Source organism: Arachis stenosperma, chromosome 2, assembly GCF_014773155.1.
Source record: "Arachis stenosperma cultivar V10309 chromosome 2, arast.V10309.gnm1.PFL2, whole genome shotgun sequence".
Taxonomy (NCBI): Eukaryota; Viridiplantae; Streptophyta; class Magnoliopsida; order Fabales; family Fabaceae; genus Arachis; species Arachis stenosperma.
Window position 1 is genome coordinate 65,021,211 of NC_080378.1, and position 23,160 is coordinate 65,044,370.

The following is a 23,160-nucleotide window of genomic DNA, read 5'->3' on the forward strand; positions in this document are numbered from 1 at the left end:
TATTGAGTATTGCTTGGCATTTATCCGGGTTCGCTTCGATGCCCCTTTGAGTCAGCATGAAGCCTAAGAACTTTCCGGCTTCTGCGGCGAAGGTGCACTTTGTCGGGTTGAGTCTCATGTTGTGTTTTCTGAGGGTGCCGAAGACGCTGGCGAGGTCGGTCAGCAAGTTTCTGTCTTCTTGTGTCTTTACCAGCATGTCGTCGACGTACACCTCTAGCTGTAGTCCGATGTGCTCTGAGAACACTTTGTTCATTAGCCTCTGGTAGGTTGCCCCTGCGTTCTTCAGCCCAAAGGGCATTACCACGTAGCAGTAGTTTGCCCTTGGGGTTATGAACGAGGTTTTTTCTTGGTCGGATCCGTACATCGGGATTTGATTGTATCCCGAGTATGCGTCCATGAAGGAGAGATATCTGTAGCCTGAGGCTGCGTCTACTAATGCGTCGATGTTTGGTAGTGGATATGGGTCTTTGGGGCAGGCTTTGTTGAGGTCTGTGTAATCGACGCACATCCTCCACTTTCCGTTGGGCTTTTTTACCAGGACCACGTTTGCAAGCCATAGGGGGTATTTTACTTCCCTAATGAACCCTGCATCTAGTAGTGCTTGTACTTGTTCTTCTATCGCTTGCATGCGCTCGGGTCCGAGCTTCCGGCGTCTTTGTTGGACAGGTCGGGATCCCGGGTAAACTGATAGCTTATGGCACATCAGGTCGGGGCTTATGCCTGGCATGTCGGAGGCTTTCCAGGCGAAGAGGTCGGAATTCTCTTTTAAGAGGGTTATGAGTTCCTCTTTTAGGCCCGTTTTGAGGCTCGCTCCTATGTTTGTTATTTTTTCAGGTGTGTTCCCAATCTGGACTTTTTCGGTCTCTCCCTCTGGTTGTGGTCGAAGATCTTCTCGGGACTGCACTCGTCCGAGTTCTATCGTGTTGACCTCCTTCCCTTTTAGGCTCAGGCTTTCGTTGTAGCATCGTCGCGCTAGTTTTTGGTCGCCTTTTAGGGTAGCGATTCCTTTTGCGGTAGGGAACTTCATACAGAGGTGTGGGGTCGAGACTATAGCTGCCAGTCTGTTTAGGGTTGGTCGCCCAATGAGGGCATTATATGCCGAAGTGACGTCGACCACAATGTAGTCGATGCTTAATGTTTTAGATTGCTCGCCTCTTCCAAAGGTAGTGTGTAGCGGGATGTATCCTAAGGGATGGATCGGGGTGTCCCCTAGCCCAAATAGGTCGGTGGGATAGGCCTTTAGTTCTTTTTCTTCAAGTCCGAGCTTGTCGAATGCCGTTTTGAACAGGATATCTGCTGAACTTCCCTAGTCAATCAGGGTTCGATGTAAGTTGGCGTTTGCTAGGATAATGGTGACTACCATTGGATCGTCGTGCCCGGGAATTATCCCTTGAGCATCTTCTCGGGTGAATGAGATAGTAGGTAACTCGGGCAGGGGGCTGTCTTCTCGGACATGATAGACTTCTTTGAGGTGTCTTTTTCGCGAGGATCTGGATGTTCCTCCGCCTGCAAAACCTCCATTTATCATGTGAACGTGTCTTTCAGGGGTTCGCGGGGTTTGTTCGGCCCGACCTTCGTTATCTCCCCGCCTTCTCTTCCTGGTCTCTTCTCCTTTTTCTGCTATGTATCTGTCGAGTTTTCCTTCTCTGGCCAGGTTTTCTATAACATTTTTTAGGTCATAGCAGTCGTTAGTAGAATGACCGTAGAGCTTGTGATATTCACAGTATTCGGACCGATCTCTTCCCGCTCTCTTGTGTTTTAGCGGTCGGGGCGGTGGGATCTTTTCGGTGTGGCATACTTCTCTGTAGACGTCTACCAGGGAGACTCGGAGGGGGGTGTAGTTGTGGTATTTCCGTGGCTTGTCCGAGTTGGGGTCTTCTTTTTTCTTTTGTTCCCGATCCCGATCTCGGAGTGGGTAGGTTGATTCCTTCCTAGAAGAGTCTCTTAGCTGGGAGGTTTCCTCCATGTTGATATATTTTTCTGCCCGCTCCTGCACCTCGTATAGGGAGGTCGGGTAGCGCTTGGATAGGGATTGGCTAAACGGTCCCTCTTTTAGGCCGTTTGCTAGTCCCATGATGGCCGCTTCAGTGGGTAAGTGTTGTATGTCCAGGCAGGCTTTGTTGAATCGCTCCATGTATTCTCGGAGAGTTTCTTGGTTACCTTGCTTGATCCCGAGTAGACTGGGGGCATGTTTTGTCTTGTCCTTTTGAATAGAGAATCTTGTTAGGAATTTTTTGGTTAGGTCTTCGAAGCTGGTGATTGATCTTGGTGGCAGGTTGTCGAACCACTTCATGGCTGACTTGGTGAGAGTGGTGGGGAAGGCTTTGCACCGAATCGCGTCGGAGGCGTCGACTAGGTACATTCTGCTTCTGAAGTTGCTGAGGTGGTGACTTGGATCGGTGGTACCGTCGTAGAGATCCATATCGGGTGGTTTGAAGTTTCGTGGTACCTTCTCCTTCATGATCTCTTGTGTGAAGGGATCATGATTGCCTTCGGGGGTGGTGCCGCGTTCTGTCCGGCCTTTCAGGTTGGCCTCTATTTTCCGCAGTTTTTCTTCTAATTCTCTGCGCTTTCGAGTCTCCCTCCTCAGATCTTGTTCAGTTTCTTTCTGTTTCTTTATGTCCTCTTCGAGTCGTTTCAGTCGGTTTTGTTGTGCCTGGACTGCTTCTAGGATTTCCGAGCTCTTTTCTTTTTCGGGATTTTGTGGATCTTTGTTTGGGAGTGATGTCTTTGGGCGATTCTGTTTGTTTCCTCCTGGAGTGCGTGGTGACAGTGGGCTGTCCGGACGTTCTCCGGTGTCAATTTCTTCCTCTTGTTCAGACGCAGCGCGGTCATTATTGTGAGGGTCGTCCGCCATGGTAGAGGGATGACTTCCAGGTCCCCGGCAACGGCGCCAATGTTCCGGTGGTTACCTGAAACGTGTAGCTCGGTCGTCTGGAGAGGCCCGAGGTGGGGGTTCAAGAACCCGAGCTTGATATGTGGAGTGGTTGGTGGTTGTACCTGCAATGACACTCCGATGCTTAAGTTAGCATGGGTCCAAGCAGATAAGTGTAGAATGTGGAATGTATGTCATACCTGGGTGCTCCAGTGTATTTATAGTAGTTGGTCGTGATCTTCCCTGGATAAGATATTCTTATCTTATCTTATCTTTTGGGAGTTTTACCTTTATCTTTGCGGAACCGCCTTTCCTAGGCTTTTTCGGCCTTTAGGTTTTGGGCTTCGTTCCTTTTGATGGGCCTTCTTAGCTTTATTTGTCCGAGGTCCGACCTCAGGCGTGGGCCTTGGGACGAGGTCGGACCTTTCATGGATTTGGCTGAGTTGGAGGAGCTCGGTCAGGGTATGAACAGCAGGCATCTTTGAAAAAGGATGACAAAGGAAAGGAAACAAATTTTGTTTCAAATGATGCTGAAAATTCCACCTCTCATTATGATGTATCTGATTTCTTTAAGGATCTTGAAGGAAATATTGGCCATTTGATTAATGATGGAATAGTTTAATATCCGAGATTGTTAAGTATCCATGTAAATAAATAATATAAAGAACTTATTGTTAAGTTTTATTTTCTATGTATTTGAGTTTCAAATATGATGTATATAAATAATGAAATATTAATGTTTATGACTTTTGAAATCATTAAATGTGTCATGTTTTAAAATAAAATTTTAGTATATGACATTATTTTTATGTACAGTGTTTCTTATAAAAATAATTTCGATCAAGTATTCAATTTAACTGTGCATACTACTCATTTTATTATTATTTGTCTTTGAAGAGAATGGCAAGGACTTATAGTGAAGATATTTGCCTTATGGATAGTGCAAGTTTGCACACTATTCTCAAAAGTGATATCTATTTTACCCATCTTGTGCCAAAAGAAGAATGTGTTAATACTATTATTGGCTCAGGCAATGTGATAGAAGGCTCCGGAAGAGCTATAATTTTGTTTCCTGGAGGAACAAAATTTATAATAAATAATGCACTATTATCTACCAAGTCCCTGAGGAACTTGTTGAGTTTCAAAGATATTCGCCGAAATGGATATCATATTGAAACAATGAATGAGGAAAATCATGAGTATTTATGTATCACAACTCATGATTCAAATAAGAAAGTTATATTAGAAAAATTACCCTCACATTCATCTGGGTTGTATTATACCAAGATTAGTGCAATTGAATCACATGCCACTGTAAACCAGAAGTTTACTAGCCCAAATGAATTCATAACTTGGCACAACCAATTGGGTCATCCGAAAATAACCATGATGCAGAGAATTATTAAAAACTCCCATGGACATTCACTAAAAAACCAGAAGATTCTTAAATCTAGTAAATTTTATTGTGCTGCATGTTCTCAAGGGAAGTTAATTTTAAGGCCATCACCAGTAAAGATTGGATTTGAATCCTCTAAATTCTTAGAAAGGATTCAAGGTGATATATGTGGACCAATTCATTCACCATATGGATCTTTTAGATATTTTATAGTCCTAATAGACGCATCTTCGAGATGGTCACATGTGTGCTTATTATCTTCTCGCAACCTGGCATTTGTGAGATTACTGGCTCAAATTATTCGATTAAAAGCATCATTTCTAGAAAATCCAATCAAAGCAATTCGTCTTGATAATGCTGGTGAATTTACTTCCCAAGCTTTTGATGCTTATTGTATGGCTAATGGAATAAGTGTTGAACATCCAGTAGCTTATGTTCACACACAAAATTGGTTAGCAGAATCACTTATTAAGCGCCTCCAATTAATTGCTAGACCCTTACTTATGAGAACAAATCTCCCAACCTTGGTTTGGGGGCATGCTATTTTACATGCCGCAGCACTTATTCATTTGAGGCCAACGAGTTACCATCAGTTCTCTCCTATGCAATTAGCTTTTGGCCAGCAGCCAAATGTTTCCCATTTAAGAATATTCGGGTGTACGATATATGTTCCCATTGCACCACCTAATCGCACCAAAATGGGACCCCAAAGAAAATTGGAGATATATGTTGGATATGATTCTCCCTCTATCGTGGGGTATCTTGAGATACAAAATGGAGATGTATTTAAAGCTCAGTTTGCGGGTTGTCAATTTGATGAATCAAAATTTTCAACATTCGGGGCAGAAAATAAGCTTCCTGAAAAGGAACTTAATTGGAATGCATCATCCTTGATGCATTTAGATCCTCGATCAGGGCAATGTGAACTAGAAGTTCAAAAGATTATGCATTTGCAAAGAATAGCAAATGAATTGCATGATGCATTTTCCGATACAAAGAGGATAACTAAGTCGTATATACCAGCAGAAAATGCCCCAATTCGAATTGATGTCCCAGTTGGACAAATTACCACTGAAGCAAATACACGTCAGAAGCGTGGTAGGCCTGTTGGTTCAAAGACAAAAATCCTCGAAAAAGAAAAGAGGTAAATACGATTCCTGTTGAAAAAGACATAGTAAAGACACTTGTAGTTGTCCAAAATTCTGATATAACGCCAGAAGACGTTCAGGTACCTGAAAATTGTGAAAATGACGAGATCTCGATAAATTATGTCTTTACAGGAGAGAAATGGGACCGAAATAAGACAATTGTCAATGAAATATTTGCATATAATGTGGCATTAAATATCATGCATGAAAGTAAGGATCTTGAGCCAAGATCAGTAGAAAAATGTCGACAAAGAAATGATTGGCCAAAATGGGAAGAAGCCATGAAGGCTGAATTAGACTCACTTGCAAAACGTGAAGTCTTTGGACCTGTAGTCCGTATACCAGAAGATGTAAAACCTGTTGGATACCGATGGGTATTTGTGAGAAAACGAAATGAGATAAATGAAGTTATGCGCTACAAAGCTCGACTCGTGGCACAAGGGTTTTCACAAAGGCCCGGTATAGATTATGAAGAAACGTACTTGGTGCGCGAAATCGTGATCACTACAACTTCGCACAACTAACCAGCAAGTGCACTGGGTCGTCCAAGTAATAAACCTTACGCGAGTAAGGGTCGATCCCACAGAGATTGTTGGTATGAAGCAAGCTATGGTCACCTTGTAAATCTTAGTCAGGCAGACTCAAATGGGTATAGATGATGAATGAAACATAAAGATAAAGATAGAGATACTTATGTATATCATTGGTGAGAGCTTCAGATAAGCGTATGAAGATGCCTTCCCTTCCGTCTCTCTGCTTTCCTACTGTCTTCATCCAATCCTTCTTACTCCTTTCCATGGCAAGCTTATGCAAGGGTTTTACCGTTGTTAGTGGCTACCTCCCATCCTCTCAGTGGAAATGTTCAACGCACCCTGTCACGGCACGGCTATCCATCTGTCGGTTCTCGATCAGGCCGGAATAGAATCCATTGATTCTTTTGTGTCTGTCACTAACGCCCCGCCTTCAGGAGTTTGAAGCACGTCACAGTCATTCAATCATTGAATCCTACTCAGAATACCACAGACAAGGTTAGACCTTCCGGATTCTCTTGAATGCCGCCATCAGTTCTTGCCTATACCACGAAGACTCTGATCTCACGGAATGGCTGGCTCGTTTGTCAGGCGAGCACTCGGTTGTCAGGCGATCAACCATGCATCGTGTATTAGGAATCCAAGAGATATTCACCCAATCTAAGGTAGAACGGAGGTGGTTGTCAGTCACACGTTCATAGGTGAGAATGATGATGAGTGTCACGGATCATCACATTCATCAAGTTGAAGAACAAGTGATATCTTGGACAAAGAACAAGCGGAATTGAATAGAAGGACAATAGTAATTGCATTAATACTCGAGGTACAGCAGAGCTCCACACCTTAATCTATGGTGTGTAGAAACTCCACCGTTGAAAATACATAAGAACAAGGTCTAGGCATGGCCGAATGGCCAGCCCCCAAATGATCTAAGAACTAGATGTCCAAAGATGAAAATACAATAGTAAAAGGTCCTACTTATAGGAAACTAGTAGCCTAAGGATTACAAAGATGAGTAAATGACATAAAAATCCACTTCCGGGCCCACTTGGTGTGTGTTTGGGCTGAGCAATGAAGCATTTTTCGTGTAGAGACTCTTCTTGGAGTTAAACGCCAGCTTTTGTGCCAGTTTGGGCGTTTAACTCCCATTTTGGTGCCAGTTCCGGCGTTTAACGCTGGAAATTTTGAGGGTGACTTTGAACGCCGGTTTGGGCCATCAAATCTTGAGCAAAGTATGGACTATCATATATTGCTGGAAAGCCCAAGATGTCTACTTTCCAACGCCGTTGAGAGCGCGCCAATTGGGTTTCTGTAGCTCCAGAAAATTCACTTCGAGTGCAGGGAGGTCAGAATCCAACAGCATCTGCAGTCCTTTTCAGTCTCTGAATCAGATTTTTGCTCAGGTCCCTCAATTTCAGCCAGAAAATACCTGAAATCACAGAAAAACACACAAACTCATAGTAAAGTCCAGAAAAGTGAATTTTGACTAAAAACTAATAAAAATATACTAAAAACTCAACTCAAACTACTAAAAACATACTAAAAACAATGCCAAAAAGCGTACAAATTATCCGCTCATCACAACACCAAACTTAAATTGTTGCTTGTCCTCAAGCAACTGAAGATCAAATAAGATAAAAAGAAGAGAATATGCAATGAATTCCAAAAACATCTATGAAGATCAGTATTAATTAGATGAGCGGGGCTTTTAGCTTTTTGCCTCTGAATAGTTTTGGCATCTCACTCTATCCTTTGAAATTCAGAATGATTGGCTTCTTTAGGAACTCAGAATCCAGATAGTGTCATTGATTCTCCTAGTTAAGTATGATGATTCTTGAACACAGCTACTTATTGAGTCTTGGCCGTGGCCCAAAGCACTCTGTCTTCCAGTATTACCACCGGATACGTACATGCCACAGACACATAATTGGGTGAACCTTTTCAGATTGTGACTCAGCTTTGCTAGAGTCCCCAATTAGAGGTGTCCAGGGTTCTTAAGCACACTCTTTTTGCCTTGGATCACAACTTTATTTCTTTCTTTTTCTTTTTCTTTCGTTTTTTTTTCGCCTCTTTTTTTTTTGTATTCACTGCTTTTTCTTGCTTCAAGAATCATTTTTATGATTTTTCAGATCCTCAGTAACATGTATCCTTTTTCATCATTCTTTCAAGAGCCAACATTCATGAACCACAAATTCAAAAGACATATGCACTGTTTAAGCATACATTCAGAAAACAAAAGTGTTGCCACCACATCAAAATAATTAAACTGTTATAAAATTCAAAATTCATGCAATTCTTATCTTTTTCAATTAAGAACATTGTTTATTTAAGAAGGGTGATGGATTCATAGGACATTCATAACTTTAAGGCATAGACACTAAGACACTAATGATCATAAGACACAAACATAGATAAACATAAAGCATAAATTTTCGAAAAACAAGAAAATAAAGAACAAGGAGATTAAAGAACGGGTCCACCTCAGTGATGGCGGCTTGTTCTTCCTCTTGAAGGTCTTATGGAGTGCTTGAGCTCCTCAATGTCTCTTCCTTGTCTTTGTTGCTCCTCTCTCATGATTCTTTGATCTTCTCTAATTTCATGGAGGAGGATGGAATGTTCTTGGTGCTCCACCCTTAGTTGTCCCATGTTGGAACTCAATTCTCCTAGGGAGGTGTTCAGTTGCTCCCAATAGTCTTGTGAAGGAAAGTGCATCCCTTGAGGTATCTCAGGGATCTCATGATGAGAGGGGTCTCTTGTTTGCTCCATCCTTTTCTTAGTGATGGGCTTATCCTCATCAATGAGGATGTCTCCTTCTATGTCAAATCCTACTGAATAACAGAGGTGATAAATGAGATGAGGAAAGGCTAACCTTGCTAAGGTAGAGGACTTATCCGCCACCTTATACAGTTCTTGGGCTATAACCTCATGAACTTCCACTTCTTCTCTAATCATGATGCTATGGATCATGATGGCCCGGTCTATAGTAACTTCGGACCGGTTGCTAGTGGGAATGATTGAGCGTTGGATAAACTCCAACCACCCTCTAGCCACGGGTTTGAGGTCATGCCTTCTCAATTGAACCAGCTTCCCTCTTGAATCTCTCTTCCATTGGGCGCCCTCTTCACAAATGTCAGTGAGGACTTGGTCCAACCTTTGATCAAAGTTGACCCTTCTAGTGTAAGGATGTTCATCTCCTTGCATCATGGGCAAGTTGAATGCTAACCTTACATTTTCCGGACTAAAATCCAAGTATTTCCCCCGAACCATAGTAAGCCAATTCTTTGGATCCGGGTTCACACTTTGATCATGGTTCTTGGTGATCCATGCATTGGCATAGAACTCTTGAACCATCAAGATTCCGACTTGTTGAATGGGGTTGGTGAGAACTTCCCAACCTCTTCTTCGGATCTCATGTCGGATCTCCGGATATTCACTCTTTTTGAGTGAAAAAGGGACCTCGGGGATCACCTTCTTCAAGGCCACAACTTCATAGAAGTGGTCTTGATGCACCCTTGAGATGAATCTCTCCATCTCCCATGACTCGGAGGTGGAAGCTTTTGCCTTCCCTTTCCTCTTTCTAGAGGTTTCTCCGGCCTTGGATGGCATAAATGGTTATGGAAAAACAAAAAGCAATGCTTTTACCACACCAAACTTAAAAGGTTTGCTCGTCCTCGAGCAAAAGAAGAAAGAAGAGAGTAGAAGAAGAAGAAATGAGGGAGAAGGGAATGGCTTTGTGTTCGGCCAAAGAGGGGGAGAAGTGGTGTTTAGGTTGTGTGAAAATGAAGGGGTGAAGAAGGGTTTATATAGAAGAGCGGGGTTCATGGTTCGGTCATGTATGGGTGGGTTTGGGAGGGAAAGTGGTTTGAATTTGAAGGGTGAGGTAGGTGGGGTTTTATGAAGGATGGATGTGAGTGGTGAAGAGAAAGATGGGATTTGATAGGTGAAGGGTTTTTGGGGAAGAGGTGTTGAGGTGATTGGTGAATGGGTGAAGAAAAGAGAGAGTGGTGGGGTTGGTGGGGATCCTGTGGGGTCCACAGATCCTGTGGTGTCAAGGAAAAGTCATCCCTGCACCAAATGGCATGCAAAATCACGTTTTGAGCTAATTCTGGCGTTAAACGCCGGGCTGGTGCCCCTTTCTGGCGTTTAACGCCAGGTTCTTGCCCTTTCCTGGCGTTTAATGCCAGTCTGGTGCCCCTTTCTGGCGTTAAACGCCCAGAATGGTGCCAGACTGGGCGTTAAACGCCCAACTGCTAACCTTACTGGCGTTTAAACGCCAGTAGGTTCTTCCTCCAGGGTGTGCTGTTTTTCTTCCTGTTTTTCATTCTGTTTTTGCTTTTTCAATTGATTTTGTGACTTCTCGTGATCATCAACCTACAAAATAAAATAAAATAACAAAAGAAAATAGATAAAATATAACATTGGGTTGCCTCCCAACAAGCGCTTCTTTAATGTCAGTAGCTTGACAGAGGGCTCTCATGGAGCCTCACATTTTCTCAGAGCAATGTTGGAACCTCCCAACACCAAACTTAGAGTTTGAATGTGGGGGTTCAACACCAAACTTAGAGTTTGGTTGTGGCCTCCCAACACCAACCTTAGAGTTTGACTGTGGGGGCTCTTGTTTGACTCTGATTTGAGAGAAGCTCTTCATGCTTCCTCTCCATGGTGACAGAGGGACATCCTTGAGCCTTAAACACAAAGGATTCTTCATTCATTTGAATGATCAGTTCACCTCCATCAACATCAATTACAGCCTTTGATGTGGCTAGGAAGGGTCTGCCAAGGATGATGGTTTTATCCATGCATTTCCAGTCTCTAGGACTATGAAATCAGCAGGGATGTAGTGGTTTTCAATCTTCACCAAAACATCCTCTACAAGTCCATGAGCTTGTTTTCTCGAGTTGTCTGCCATCTCTAATGAGATTCTTGCAGCTTGCACCTCAAAGATCCCTAGCTTCTCCATTACAGAGAGAGGCATGAGGTTTACACTTGACCCTAAGTCACACAGAGCCTTCTTGAAGGTCATGGTGCCTATGGTACAAGGTATTGAAAACTTTCCAGGATCTTGTCTCTTTTGAGGTAATTTCTGCCTAGACAAGTTATCCAGTTCTTTGTTGAGCAAAGGAGGTTTGTTCTCCCAAGTCTCATTTCCAAATAACTTGTCATTTAGCTTCATGATTGCTCCAAGGTATTTAGTAACTTGCTCTTCAGTGACATACTCATCCTCTTCAGAGGAAGAATACTCATCAGAGCTCATGAAAGGCAGAAGTAAGTCCAATGGAATCTCTATGGTCTCATTTTGAGCCTCAGATTCCCATGGTTCCTCATTGGGGAACTCAGTGGAGGTCAGTGCACGCCCATTGAGGTCTTCCTCAGTGGCGTTCACTTCCTCTCCTTCCTCTCCAAATTCGGTCATGTTGATGGCCTTGCACTCTCCTTTTGGATTTTCTTCTGTATTGCTTGGAAGAGTACTAGGAGGGAGTTCAGTAACTTTCTTACTTAGCTGTCCCACTTGTGCCTCCAAATTCCTAATGGATGACCTTGTTTCAGTCATAAAACTTTGAGTGGTTTTGATTAGATCAGAGACCATGGTTGCTAAGTCAGAGTGGCTCTGCTTAGAATTCTCTGTCTGTTGCTGAGAAGATGATGAAAAAGGCTTGCTATTGCTAAACCTGTTTCTTCCACCATTATTGTTGAAACCTTGTTGAGGTCTCTGTTGATCCTTCCATGAGAGATTTGGATGATTTCTCCATGAAGAATTATAGGTGTTTCCATAGGGTTCTCCCATGTAATTCACCTCTTCCATTGAAGGGTTCTCAGGATCATAAGCTTCTTCTTCAAATGAAGCATCCTTAGTACTGCCAGGTGCATTTTGCATTCCAGACAGACTTTGAGAAATCAGATTGACTTGCTGAGTCAATATTTTGTTCTGAGCCAGAATGGCATTCAGAGTATCAATCTCAAGAACTCCTTTCTTCTGACTTGTCCCATTGTTCATAGGATTCTTTTCAGAAGTGTACATGAATTGGTTATTTGCAACCATTTTAATGAGCTCTTGAGCTTCTGTAGGCATCTTCTTCAGATGAAGAGATCCTCCAGCAGAGCTATCCAAAGACATCTTGGACAGTTCAGAGAGACCATCATAGAAAATACCTATGATGCTCCATTCAGAAAGCATGTCAGAAGGACATTTTCTGATTAATTGTTTGTATCTTTCCCAAGCTTCATAGAGGGATTCACCTTCCTTCTGTCTGAAGGTTTGGACTTTCACTCTAAGCTTACTCAATTTTTGAGGTGGAAAGAACTTTGCCAAGAAGGCATTGACTAGCTTTTCCCAAGAGTTCAGGCTTTCTTTAGGTTGTGAGTCCAACCATGTCCTAGCTCTGTCTCTTACAGCAAAAGGGAATAGCATAAGTCTGTAAACCTCAGGGTCAACCCCATTAGTCTTGACTGTGTCACAGATTTGCAAGAATTCAGCTAAGAACTGATGAGGATCTTCCAATGGAAGTCCATGGAACTTGTAATTCTGTTGCATTAGAGAAACTAATTGAGGCTTAAGCTCAAAGTTGTTTGCTCCAATGGCAGGGATAGAGATGCTTCTCCCATAGAAGTCGGGAGTAGGTGCAGTAAAGTCACCCAGCACCTTCCTTGCATTGTTGGCATTGTTGTTGTTTTTGGCTGCCATGGGTTCTTCTTCTTTGAAGAGTTCTGTTAGGTCCTCTACAGAGAGTTGTGCCTTAGCTTCTCTTAGCTTTCGCTTCAAGGTCCTTTCGGGTTCAGGGTCAGCTTCAACAAGAATGCCTTTGTCTTTGCTCCTGCTCATATGAAAGAGAAGAGAACAAAAAAATGTGAAATCCTCTATGTCACAGTATAGAGATTCCTTGAGGTGTCAGAGGAAAAGAAAAATAGAAGTCAGAAGTAGAAAATTCGAACTTATCAAAGAAGATGGAGTTCGAATTTTGCATTAAGGAATAGTGTTAGTCATAAATAGAAGGATGTGAGAAGAAGGGAAGTAATTTTCGAAAATTTTGAAAAACACTTAATTGATTTTCGAAAATAAAAGTGGGAAAGAAATCAAGTGATTTTTGAAAAAGATTTTGAAATTAGAAATCAGAAAGATTTGATTGGAAACTATTTGAAAAAGATGTGGTTAAGAAGATATGATTGGTTTTTAAAAAGATGTGATTGAGAAGATATGATTTGAAAAACATTTTAAAAAGATTTGATTTTTAAAAAATAATGACTTGGCTAACAAGAAAAGATATGATTCAAACATAAAACCTTTCTAAACAGAAAAGGTAACATAATTAAAATGTTGAATCAAATCATTAATTGATAGCAAGTATCTTTGAAAAAGGAAAGAAATTGATTTTGAAAAAGATTTGATTGAAAAGATATGATTTGAAAAAGATTTGATTTTGAAAAATTTTGAAAACTTGAAAAAAAATTGATTTGAAAACAAATCATTAACCCGAATGTGCACCATTCTGGCGTTTAACGCCCAAAACTCTACCCTTTTGGGCGTTAAACGCCCAACCAGGGACCCTGGCTGGCGTTTAAACGCCAGTCTGTCCTTCTTCACTGGGCGTTTTGAACACTGATGCCAAGGCATCTTAGGCTAGTTTTACTAGCATTTTTCTGTTAGTTTTAGTTGTTTTATGCATTTTCTTGAGCTTAAAGTAACCAAGAATGGTTAAATGAATAACAAAGCAATGAACCATCCAAATAGTATGATTTTGATGCAAATTCCATGAGTTTTTAGTTATATTACTTGAATGCTATGAATGGAAGATTTCTCATGAAATTTTGCAAGACTTTGATGCAGTTGTTTGGATGATTTCAGGGAAGAAGAGGCTAGGCAAGGAAGCAACAAAATCAATAAAGGAAGCTTGAATATCACATGTGGAGTTTAAGCTCCAGTTTAAGCTCCAGTTTAAGCTCCAGTTTAAGCTCCAGTTTAAGCTTAAACTGGAGCTTAAACGCCAAAATCATGAAAGCTGAGGAAAAGCTGAAAGTGGCGTTTAACCTCCAGTTTAACCTTAAACTGGAAGTTAAACGCCAGAAATGAGAAATGCACCAGGGAGCCATTTCCACGTTTAAGCTCCAGTTTAACCTTAAACTGGAGCTTAAACGTGTTCGACCAAAATTCTCCTCCAGGGTTGCTTTCTTCATTTCCACGTTTAAGCTTCAGTTTAACCTTAAACTGAAATTTAAACGTGTTCGACCAAATTCTCCTCCAGGGTTGCTTTCTTCATTTCCACGTTTAAGCTTCAGTTTAACCTTAAACTGCTTAAACGTGTTCGACCAAATTCTCCTCCAGGGTTGTTTTCTTCATTTCCACGTTTAAGCTTCAGTTTAACCTTAAACTGAAGCTTAAACGTGTTCGACCATTCCACACTCCAAGGTTGCTTTCTTCCATTTCCACGTTTAAGCTTCAGTTTAACCTTAAACTGAAGCTTAAACGTGTTCGACTACTTTACCCTCCAGGGTTGCTTTCTTCCATTTCCACGTTTAAGCTTCAGTTTAACCTTAAACTGAAGCTTAAACGTGCTTGAATTATACCACCTCCAGGAGTGTCCAACGTTTAAGTTGCAGTTTAAGCTTAAACTGCAACTTAAACGCCACTATTTGAAAAGGTTTCTGGGCCAAAGATATTGCAGTTTTAAGTTAGCATTTGAGCACAAACATTAACTTAAACGTACTCTGGTATGAAACCCAATTGAATATCATGGTTTATGGGATTGGGCCTGAAGAATTGATGAGTCTGGAATTTCAATTTGTTGAGTCATGTGTCATTACTTGATTATCACTAAGTTGGCTCAATGAATGTTACAGAATTGGATCAGCAGCCTCATCAGGATTATGGATCATAAACCCAAAGCAAAAGGAAATCAGGGAAAGGCCTCAAAGCCCAAGAAACACAACAGAAGCTCAATTTAGAAAGTGTATAAATAGGATAGAATTTAAGTTAGTAGGAGGACTTTTGATCATTTTTCTAGTTTTCATACTTTTTGTAATTGAATTCAGAGCTATGACTCACTAAACCCCTTTCATTGGGTTAGGGAGCTCTATTGTAATTCAATGAATCAATAATAGTTTTTATCTTCTTCTTCAATCTTTTCTCTTGAATTTTGTTAGAAAGCTTCTCGATCTAATTCCATTGGTTAGTTGTCTTGGGAAAGAAACTATCCATAATTGGAATCCTTCGGAACCTTGGGAAAGGAATGGAGGATTCATGCTAGAGAAGCTTTCTCACAGTGAATTGGATTGGGGTTTGGATGGATATTGTGACATGTAATCCTACCAAATTGTGGTTCATGAAACTGTGTGGTATAATCAGTGATCGAGCGTCATCTCTTCTTATGAACATTTAAACCAAGGGATTGGGAATTTGTTTGTTTTTTGAGAGAATTGGTGAGGCTAGGGATTGGGATCCAATCATATAAGATTGCCAAGCAAAATTCAATGAATGCATTGGTTGAGGAAGGGATAAAAATGTTTTGATTCGGAGATCTCAATATCTCCTGAAACCCAATGAATTCCCCATTTCTGATCTATCACTTTCTCTTTACATTCTGCAATTAAATTCATGCAATCACCCCGATCCCTTTTTAATTTCAGCAATTTAGCTTCTCGCTCTTTAATTCATGCAATTTAAGATTCCGCAATTTCAATTTCTTGCCATTTACGTTTCCCGCCAATTTTACATTCCGCAATTCTCATCTAAATCTTGATTCCGCTCAACTAGAACACACTTCTAATTCGAATTGCTCACTCAACCAATCCTTGTGAGATTCGACCTCACTCTATTGTGAGTTTTTACTTGACGATAACCGGTGCACTTGCCGGAAGGAATTTTTGCCGATCGTGCAATTTCCTAAAATCGTAGCTATCAAGTTTATGGCGCCGTTGCCGGGGATTAGTTTTCGATTGACAATTCTCAAATTGGAAGTTAACTAGATTGAGCATTTTTCTTGTTTTGTTAATTCAGTTCAAGTTACTTGTTGAATTTTAATTTCTGCACTCTGTTACTTGCTTTCTTTCTTTATGCCTTTAAATTCAAGCAACTAACTCACTGACTCACTAACTATTTGAATTAATTCCTCAACTGCTCTAACCATACTCTTTCATTAACCAAGAGTATTTCACTTGTTTGTTGCCTGTGCTGTGTTCTTGTATGACAGGTAGGAGAGGAGAGACATCAACTCCTCCATATACCGAACCAGAGAGGACCCTTCATAAACTTAGAAGGGAAGCAAGAGGGAAGAGAGTACTGGGAGAAGAAGAATCTGAAGGAGAATCTGAGGACAATTTTGAGGAAGCTCTAGATCTCAAGATGGATAGAGAAGTTCACAACCATGAGAGAGCTGATGGAAACAATGCCATTCCCGAGAGGAGGGTTCTTGGTTCATACATAAACCCAACCTCTGGGAATTGTGGTAGCAGCATTCAGAAACCACCCATTCAGGTCAACAATTTTGAACTCAAACCACAGCTAATATCACTGGTGGAGAATCATTGTTCATTTGGTGGGAGTGCTAATGAAGATCCAAACCAACATCTCACAAAATTCTTGAGAATTTGTGACACTGTGAAGTCCAATGGAGTCCAGGAAGATGCCTATAAACTGCTCTTGTTCCCATTTTCACTTAGGGACAAGGCAGCTAAGTGGCTGGAATCATTCCCAAGGGGGAGCCTAACAACCTGGGATGAGGTGGAAAGCAAGTTTCTGGCACGTTTCTACCCCCCACAAAAGCTCAATAGGCTTCGATCTGAGGTTCAGACTTTTAGACAACAAAATGGTGAAACTCTCTACGAGGCATGGGAGAGGTTCAAGGATTTGACAAGGAAATGCCCACCAGACATGTTCCATGACTGGGTGCAATTGCATATTTTCTATGATGGACTTTCTTATGAATCAAGGAAGGCTGTAGACCATTCATCAGGAGGTTCATTGAACAGGAAAAAGACTGTGGAAGAAGCCATTGAAGTGATTGAGACAATGGCTGAGAATGAGTACTACTATGCTTCAGAGAGACACAACACTAAGGGAGTCATGGAGCTGAACCATGTTGATACAATTCTTGCCCAAAACAAGGTGTTTGCCAAGCAACTAGCAGAGCTCACCAGGAAATTAGAAACAAATCAAGTGGCTGCAATACACACACAAGATCAAGAGGAGGTAAGCACTGAAGGAGGTGATTGGGAAGAGGCCAACTATGTGGGAAATCAACAAAGGCAACCATATGATCCACATTCCAACACTTACAACCCAGGCTGGAAAAACCACCCAAACTTTGGGTGGGGAAACCAGCAAACCCAACCATAAAACCACAAACCTTACAACCCCAACCAACATAACAATTCCACGTACCAAAACTCCAACCAAAGATCATACCAAGCCACACAAAACACTTACTCCCAACCACCATATCATGGCCAAAATAATCAACCTGCCCAACCTAATCCGAACAAACAATTTCAAGATCAATTAAACAGGATAGAAGGAATGCTTGCAAACATGGGTCAGGACATAAGTGAGTTGAAAAGCTTTAGGGATGATGTGAGATCTACCTTAAGGAACCATGGTGAAAAACTCAAGAGGATGGAGTCTCGAGTAGGAGAGCTATCTCAACAGGCCCCCAAGTCAACTGCAGTGGTCCCTAGTGACACAGAAAAGAATCCTAAAGGGGAACAAAAGGGAGTGAGATGGGAAGAATGCAAGGCCATCACCATATTGAAGGAAGTCTCAGAAGAAGAAGGAATCAGACCCTCAGAACAGGAGCCAGAAATCTTGAAGGAAGGTGTGGAAGAAGCTAAGGAGGAAAGTGAAACTGAGCAAGCCAAGGAACTGCAAAATAAAGGCATGCTGGAAACATACCAACCAAAAGCACCATTTCCTCAGAGGTTAGGAGGAGGTGAAAAAGGGAAAACATATTCAAGGTTTTTAGAGACATTTAAGTCTCTCCATATCAATATTCCCTTTCTTGAGATTCTTCAGCAGATGCCTACACATATCAAGTATTTGAAGGAATTGCTGAGCAAGAAAAGAGTTTTGAAGGGAGGACAAACTGTAATAATGAACAAAGAATGCAGTGCCCTCATCAAGAAGGACATAGTCTCTAAGAAAACAGACCCAGGAAGTTTTCATATCCCCTGCATCATAGGGGAAACAAAAATTGACAGAGGATTCTGTGATCTAGGAGCTAGCATAAATGTGATGCCTCTGACTCTTATGAAGAGGCTACAACTGAATGAGGTGAGATCCACTGATGTAATCATACAACTGGCTGACAAAACTCAGAAGCAAGCTGAAGGGGTAGTTGAGAATGTGCTGGTGAAAGTGGGAAATTATTTCTTCCCCACAGACTTTGTCATTTTGGACATGGAGGAAAGCTACCTACACCCTATCATTTTGGGAAGGCCATTTCTAGCCACTGCTAGAGCGCTCATAGATGTAGAACAAGGAGAGCTAATTTTGAGAATACATGATGAACAGCTCATTTTCCATGTTTTCAAACCTGCATCTGAGCCTGAACCAGAACCTGAAAAGCCTAAGGATGATAGTAGCCATCTGTGTTTGGAGGAAAGCAACCCAGCAGCTGAAACTCTGAAACAGTCCTTGGAAGGCAAACAAGAATTGCAAGAGTTAAAGCCACAAGAATCAATAGAAACAGCTCAGAAGGATCCTCCTGGCATAAGGGTCAATGAAGAAATCCTCAAGAGAGAGGGAAGAATTGTAAAGAAATTGCCAAGAGGGTGGAGAAACAAGAAAATTCCCACTGAAGGTTTCTCTCCGGGAGATAAAGTGATATCAAGTCATTATCTGCCAATCCCACCTGGCCTCAAAACCATTCCTTCCCAGCTCCCTCAAGTGTTCACAATCAGGAAAGTTCTTTCTATGGAACATTTGGAAATCATGAAGGAATCAAATGGGGACGTTTTCATAGTGAGAGGAGAGGACATCAAGCACTACAATCCACCCTAACAAGGGACAACCGTCAAGCTAATGACGTTAAAGAAGCGCTTGTTGGGAGGCAACCCAACCTGAGGTAATACTCCTTTGCTGTTTCTTTTATTTGTTTCAATAAAAAGGTGAAGTAGTTTCTGTGCATTGCAAAGAATTAAGTTTGGTGTTTCACACCAAACAATGAATTCGTGGATCAATAATTCAAAGGGGAATGTGTGACTCTAAGTTTGGTGTTCCACCATACAGATCAAATGAACACAACAACCTTTGAATTATATGAAAGGAACAACCATTCTAAGCAATCACAGAAATGCTTAAAATCCTTAGCAGCAACTTCATTCCAAGGAGAATTCAAGGATTCAAAGAGCAGAGGAGTAAGTAGGAGACTAAGTTTGGTGTTCACACACCAACTTAAGACTCAGACACTTGCACATACATAGTTGAGCTAACCACTCAAGTGCTTGAGAAGCAAGCAACTTCATCACTCTTTGCAGGAAAGGAAACAAGGATCTTAGAAAGAACATGAAGCAACAACTAGGAGAAGAAGGAGAAATCAAATTGTTTCCTGGCAACAAAGAGAAAACAAGAAATTTCACAAGGTGGTGTTGTTCCTTGACCATTCTTTAAAAGGCAAACAAAAGCATGCTTGTTCTGGTTTAAACTGTAATTGTTGAATCTTTCTGGAATGTGAAGTTTTTAGTATGAGTGTTGGTTTACTGCTTTGAATAAAGTGAATGCCTAGATGTTTGGATATAACTTCACCTTCTTAAACAAATGCTTGCCATGCTTGTTCTGTTTCCAAAAATAAAAGAAAAGTTTGAACAAAAGTAACTTGGCTCAATTAGTGACAAATCAAGTAGAATTAAGTGGTGGTATGCATGCTTGATTGTTTAGTCAGATCACTGGAAATTGAGTGTAGAATTATCATTTTTGTGTAGAAATTTGAATACTGTCTATGGATCTTGATGAATAAATATCTTTGGCTATGAAAAAGAAAGAAAAAGAAGAAGAAAAAGCCACTGAAAAAGGGCAACCAAAAAGCAAAAAAATTGAGAAAATAAGCTAGGCACCAATGGTTTGAACTTCTGAGACAAATGCCTGTGGTGTTTATGTATTAAGGATATGCTTGGATGAATAGGTTCTGAGGAGTGTTTCAACACTTGGTAACTTGGGTTAACTAACCCGGGATTATCAACCAAAAGTCCATTATCAAGAGCAACCTAAATACAAAACATTTAGTCACACAAAGAGGTGCTGGGCACCAATGTCTCAAGAAGAAATGTGAACTAAAATGCCTGTAGTGGATATGTGTAGTGCACTGATAAGAAAAAGAAAATGCCAAAGGCTTGTGCAACACATGACACTGAGCAAACAAGGAGCAAAGGAGCTCTAAGAAAAAGAAAAACAAAGAAGGGAAAAGTGCCAAGGACATAAGAATAACAAGAGGCCATGGCAGTGTTTGATGGATGCAATGAAAAGTGATAATCTTACCTGATAAGAATGAAAAAGTGATGCTGCAACTTTCTGCATAAAACCCTTCTGATGAACTTCAAATGCTTGCTAATATAGCCAATGTAATTGCTTTCTGTTTCATACTTTCTTCTCAAATAACTCAGGACTTGCTTAGGGACAAGCAAGTATTAAGTTTGGTGTTGTGATGCCAAGGCATCTTAGGCTAGTTTCACTAGCATTTTTCTGTTAGTTTTAGTTGTTTTATGCATTTTCTTGAGCTTAAAGTAACCAAGAATGGTTAAATGAATAACAAAGCAATGAACCATCCAAACAGTATGATTTTGATGCAAATTCCATGAGTTTTTAGTTATATTACTTGAATGCTATGAATGGAAGATTTCTCATGAAATTTTGCAAGACTTTGATGCAGTTGTTTGGATGATTTCAGGGAAGAAGAGGCTAGGCAAGGAAGCAACAAAATCAATAAAGGAAGCTTGAATATCACATGTGGAGTTTAAGCTCCAGTTTAAGCTCCAGTTTAAGCTCCAATTTAAGCTCCAGTTTAAGGTCCAGTTTAAGCTTAAACTGGAGCTTAAACGCCAAAATCATGAAAGCTGAGGAAAAGCTGAAAGTGGCGTTTAACCTCCAGTTTAACCTTAAACTGGAAGTTAAACGCCAGAAATGAGAAATGCACCAGGGAGCCATTTCCACGTTTAAGCTCCAATTTAACCTTAAACTGGAGCTTAAACGTGTTCGACCAAAATTCTCCTCTAGGGTTGCTTTCTTCATTTCCACGTTTAAGCTTCAGTTTAACCTTAAACTGAAACTTAAACATGTTCGACCAAATTCTCCTCCAGGGTTGCTTTCTTCATTTCCACGTTTAAGCTTCAGTTTAACCTTAAACTGAAGCTTAAACGTGTTCGACCAAATTCTCCTCCAGGGTTGTTTTCTTCATTTCCACGTTTAAGCTTCAGTTTAACCTTAAACTGAAGCTTAAACGTGTTCGACCATTCCACACTCCAGGGTTGCTTTCTTCCATTTCCACGTTTAAGCTTCAGTTTAACCTTAAACTGAAGCTTAAACGTGTTCGACTACTTTACCCTCAAGGGTTGCTTTCTTCCATTTCCACGTTTAAGCTTCAGTTTAACCTTAAACTGAAGCTTAAACATGCTTGAATTATACCACCTCCAAAAGTGTCCAACGTTTAAGTTGCAGTTTAAGCTTAAACTGCAACTTAAACGCCACTATTTGAAAAGGTTTCTGGGCCAAAGATATTGCAGTTTTAAGTTAGCATTTGAGCACAAACATTAACTTAAACGTACTCTAGTATGAAACCCAATTGAATATCATGTTTTATGGGATTGGGCCTGAAGAATTGATGAGTCTGGAATTTCAATTTGTTGAGTCATGTGTCATTACTTGATTATCACTAAGTTGGCTCAATGAATGTTACAGAATTGGATCAGCAGCCTCATCAGGATTATGGATCATAAACCCAAAGCAAAAGGAAATCAGGGAAAGGCCTCAAAGCCCAAGAAACACAACAGAAGCTCAATTTAGAAAGTGTATAAATAGGATAGAATTTAAGTTAGTAGGAGGACTTTTGATCATTTTTCTAGTTTTCATACTTTTTGTAATTGAATTCAGAGCTATGACTCACTAAACCCCTTTCATTGGGTTAGGGAGCTCTATTGTAATTCAATGAATCAATAATAGTTTTTATCTTCTTCTTCAATATTTTCTCTTGAATTTTGTTAGAAAGCTTCTCAATCTAATTCCATTGGTTAGTTGTCTTGGGAAAGAAACTATCCATAATTGGAATCCTTCGGAACCTTGGGAAAGGAATGGAGGATTCATGCTAGAGAAGCTTTCTCACAGTGAATTGGATTGGGGTTTGGATGGATATTGTGACATGTAATCCTACCAAATTGTGGTTCATGAAACTGTGTGGTATAATCAGTGATCGAGCGTCATCTCTTCTTATGAACATTTAAACCAAGGGATTGGGAATTTGTTTGTTTTTAGAGAGAATTGGTGAGCCAAGGGATTGGGATCCAATCATATAAGATTGCCAAGCAAAATTCAATGAATGCATTGGTTGAGGAAGGGATAAAAATGTTTTGATTCGGAGATCTCAATATCTCCTGAAACCCAATGAATTCCCCATTTCTGATCTATCACTTTCTCTTTACATTCTGCAATTAAATTCATGCAATCACCCCGATCCCTTTTTAATTTCAGCAATTTAGCTTCTCGCTCTTTAATTCATGCAATTTAAGATTCCGCAATTTCAATTTCTTGCCATTTACGTTTCCCGCCAATTTTACATTCCGCAATTCTCATCTAAATCTTGATTCCGCTCAACTAGAACACACTTCTAATTCGAATTGCTCACTCAACCAATCCTTGTGGGATTCGACCTCACTCTATTGTGAGTTTTTACTTGACGATAACCGGTGCACTTGCCGTAAGGAATTTTTGCCGATCGTGCAATTTCCTAAAATCGTAGCTATCAAACGCCCAGCTTTTTCTGTATAATTCCTCTACTGTATGTTCTGAATCTTCAATTCTCTGTATTATTGACTTGAAAAGACACAAATTAAAAATATTTTTGGATTTTTAATAATGAGGAATAATCAAAATGCAACTAAAATCAAATAACAATGCATGCAAGACACCAAACTTAGCAGTTTGTATACTATTGACACTAATAAAATGAGAATGCACATGAGAAATAACAAAACACTCAAGTCAATAGAATCCAAAGATCAAAACAAGGAAATCATCAAGAA

The 23,160-nt window shown here is 40.6% G+C and overlaps 2 non-coding genes across 2 annotated transcripts; one reads left to right on the plus strand and one right to left on the minus strand.

The window, feature by feature from the left end:
• Positions 1 to 12,118: 12,118 nt before the first annotated feature.
• LOC130965094 (small nucleolar RNA R71) lies at positions 12,119 to 12,226 on the plus strand. The gene has a single exon (XR_009081149.1). It is a non-coding gene; the product is annotated as a small nucleolar RNA R71 (small nucleolar RNA).
• A 4,482-nt stretch (positions 12,227 to 16,708) lies between these two features.
• LOC130964929 (small nucleolar RNA R71) lies at positions 16,709 to 16,812 on the minus strand. Its single transcript, XR_009080993.1, has one exon. It is a non-coding gene; the product is annotated as a small nucleolar RNA R71 (small nucleolar RNA).
• Between the last annotated feature and the right edge of the window lie 6,348 nt (positions 16,813 to 23,160).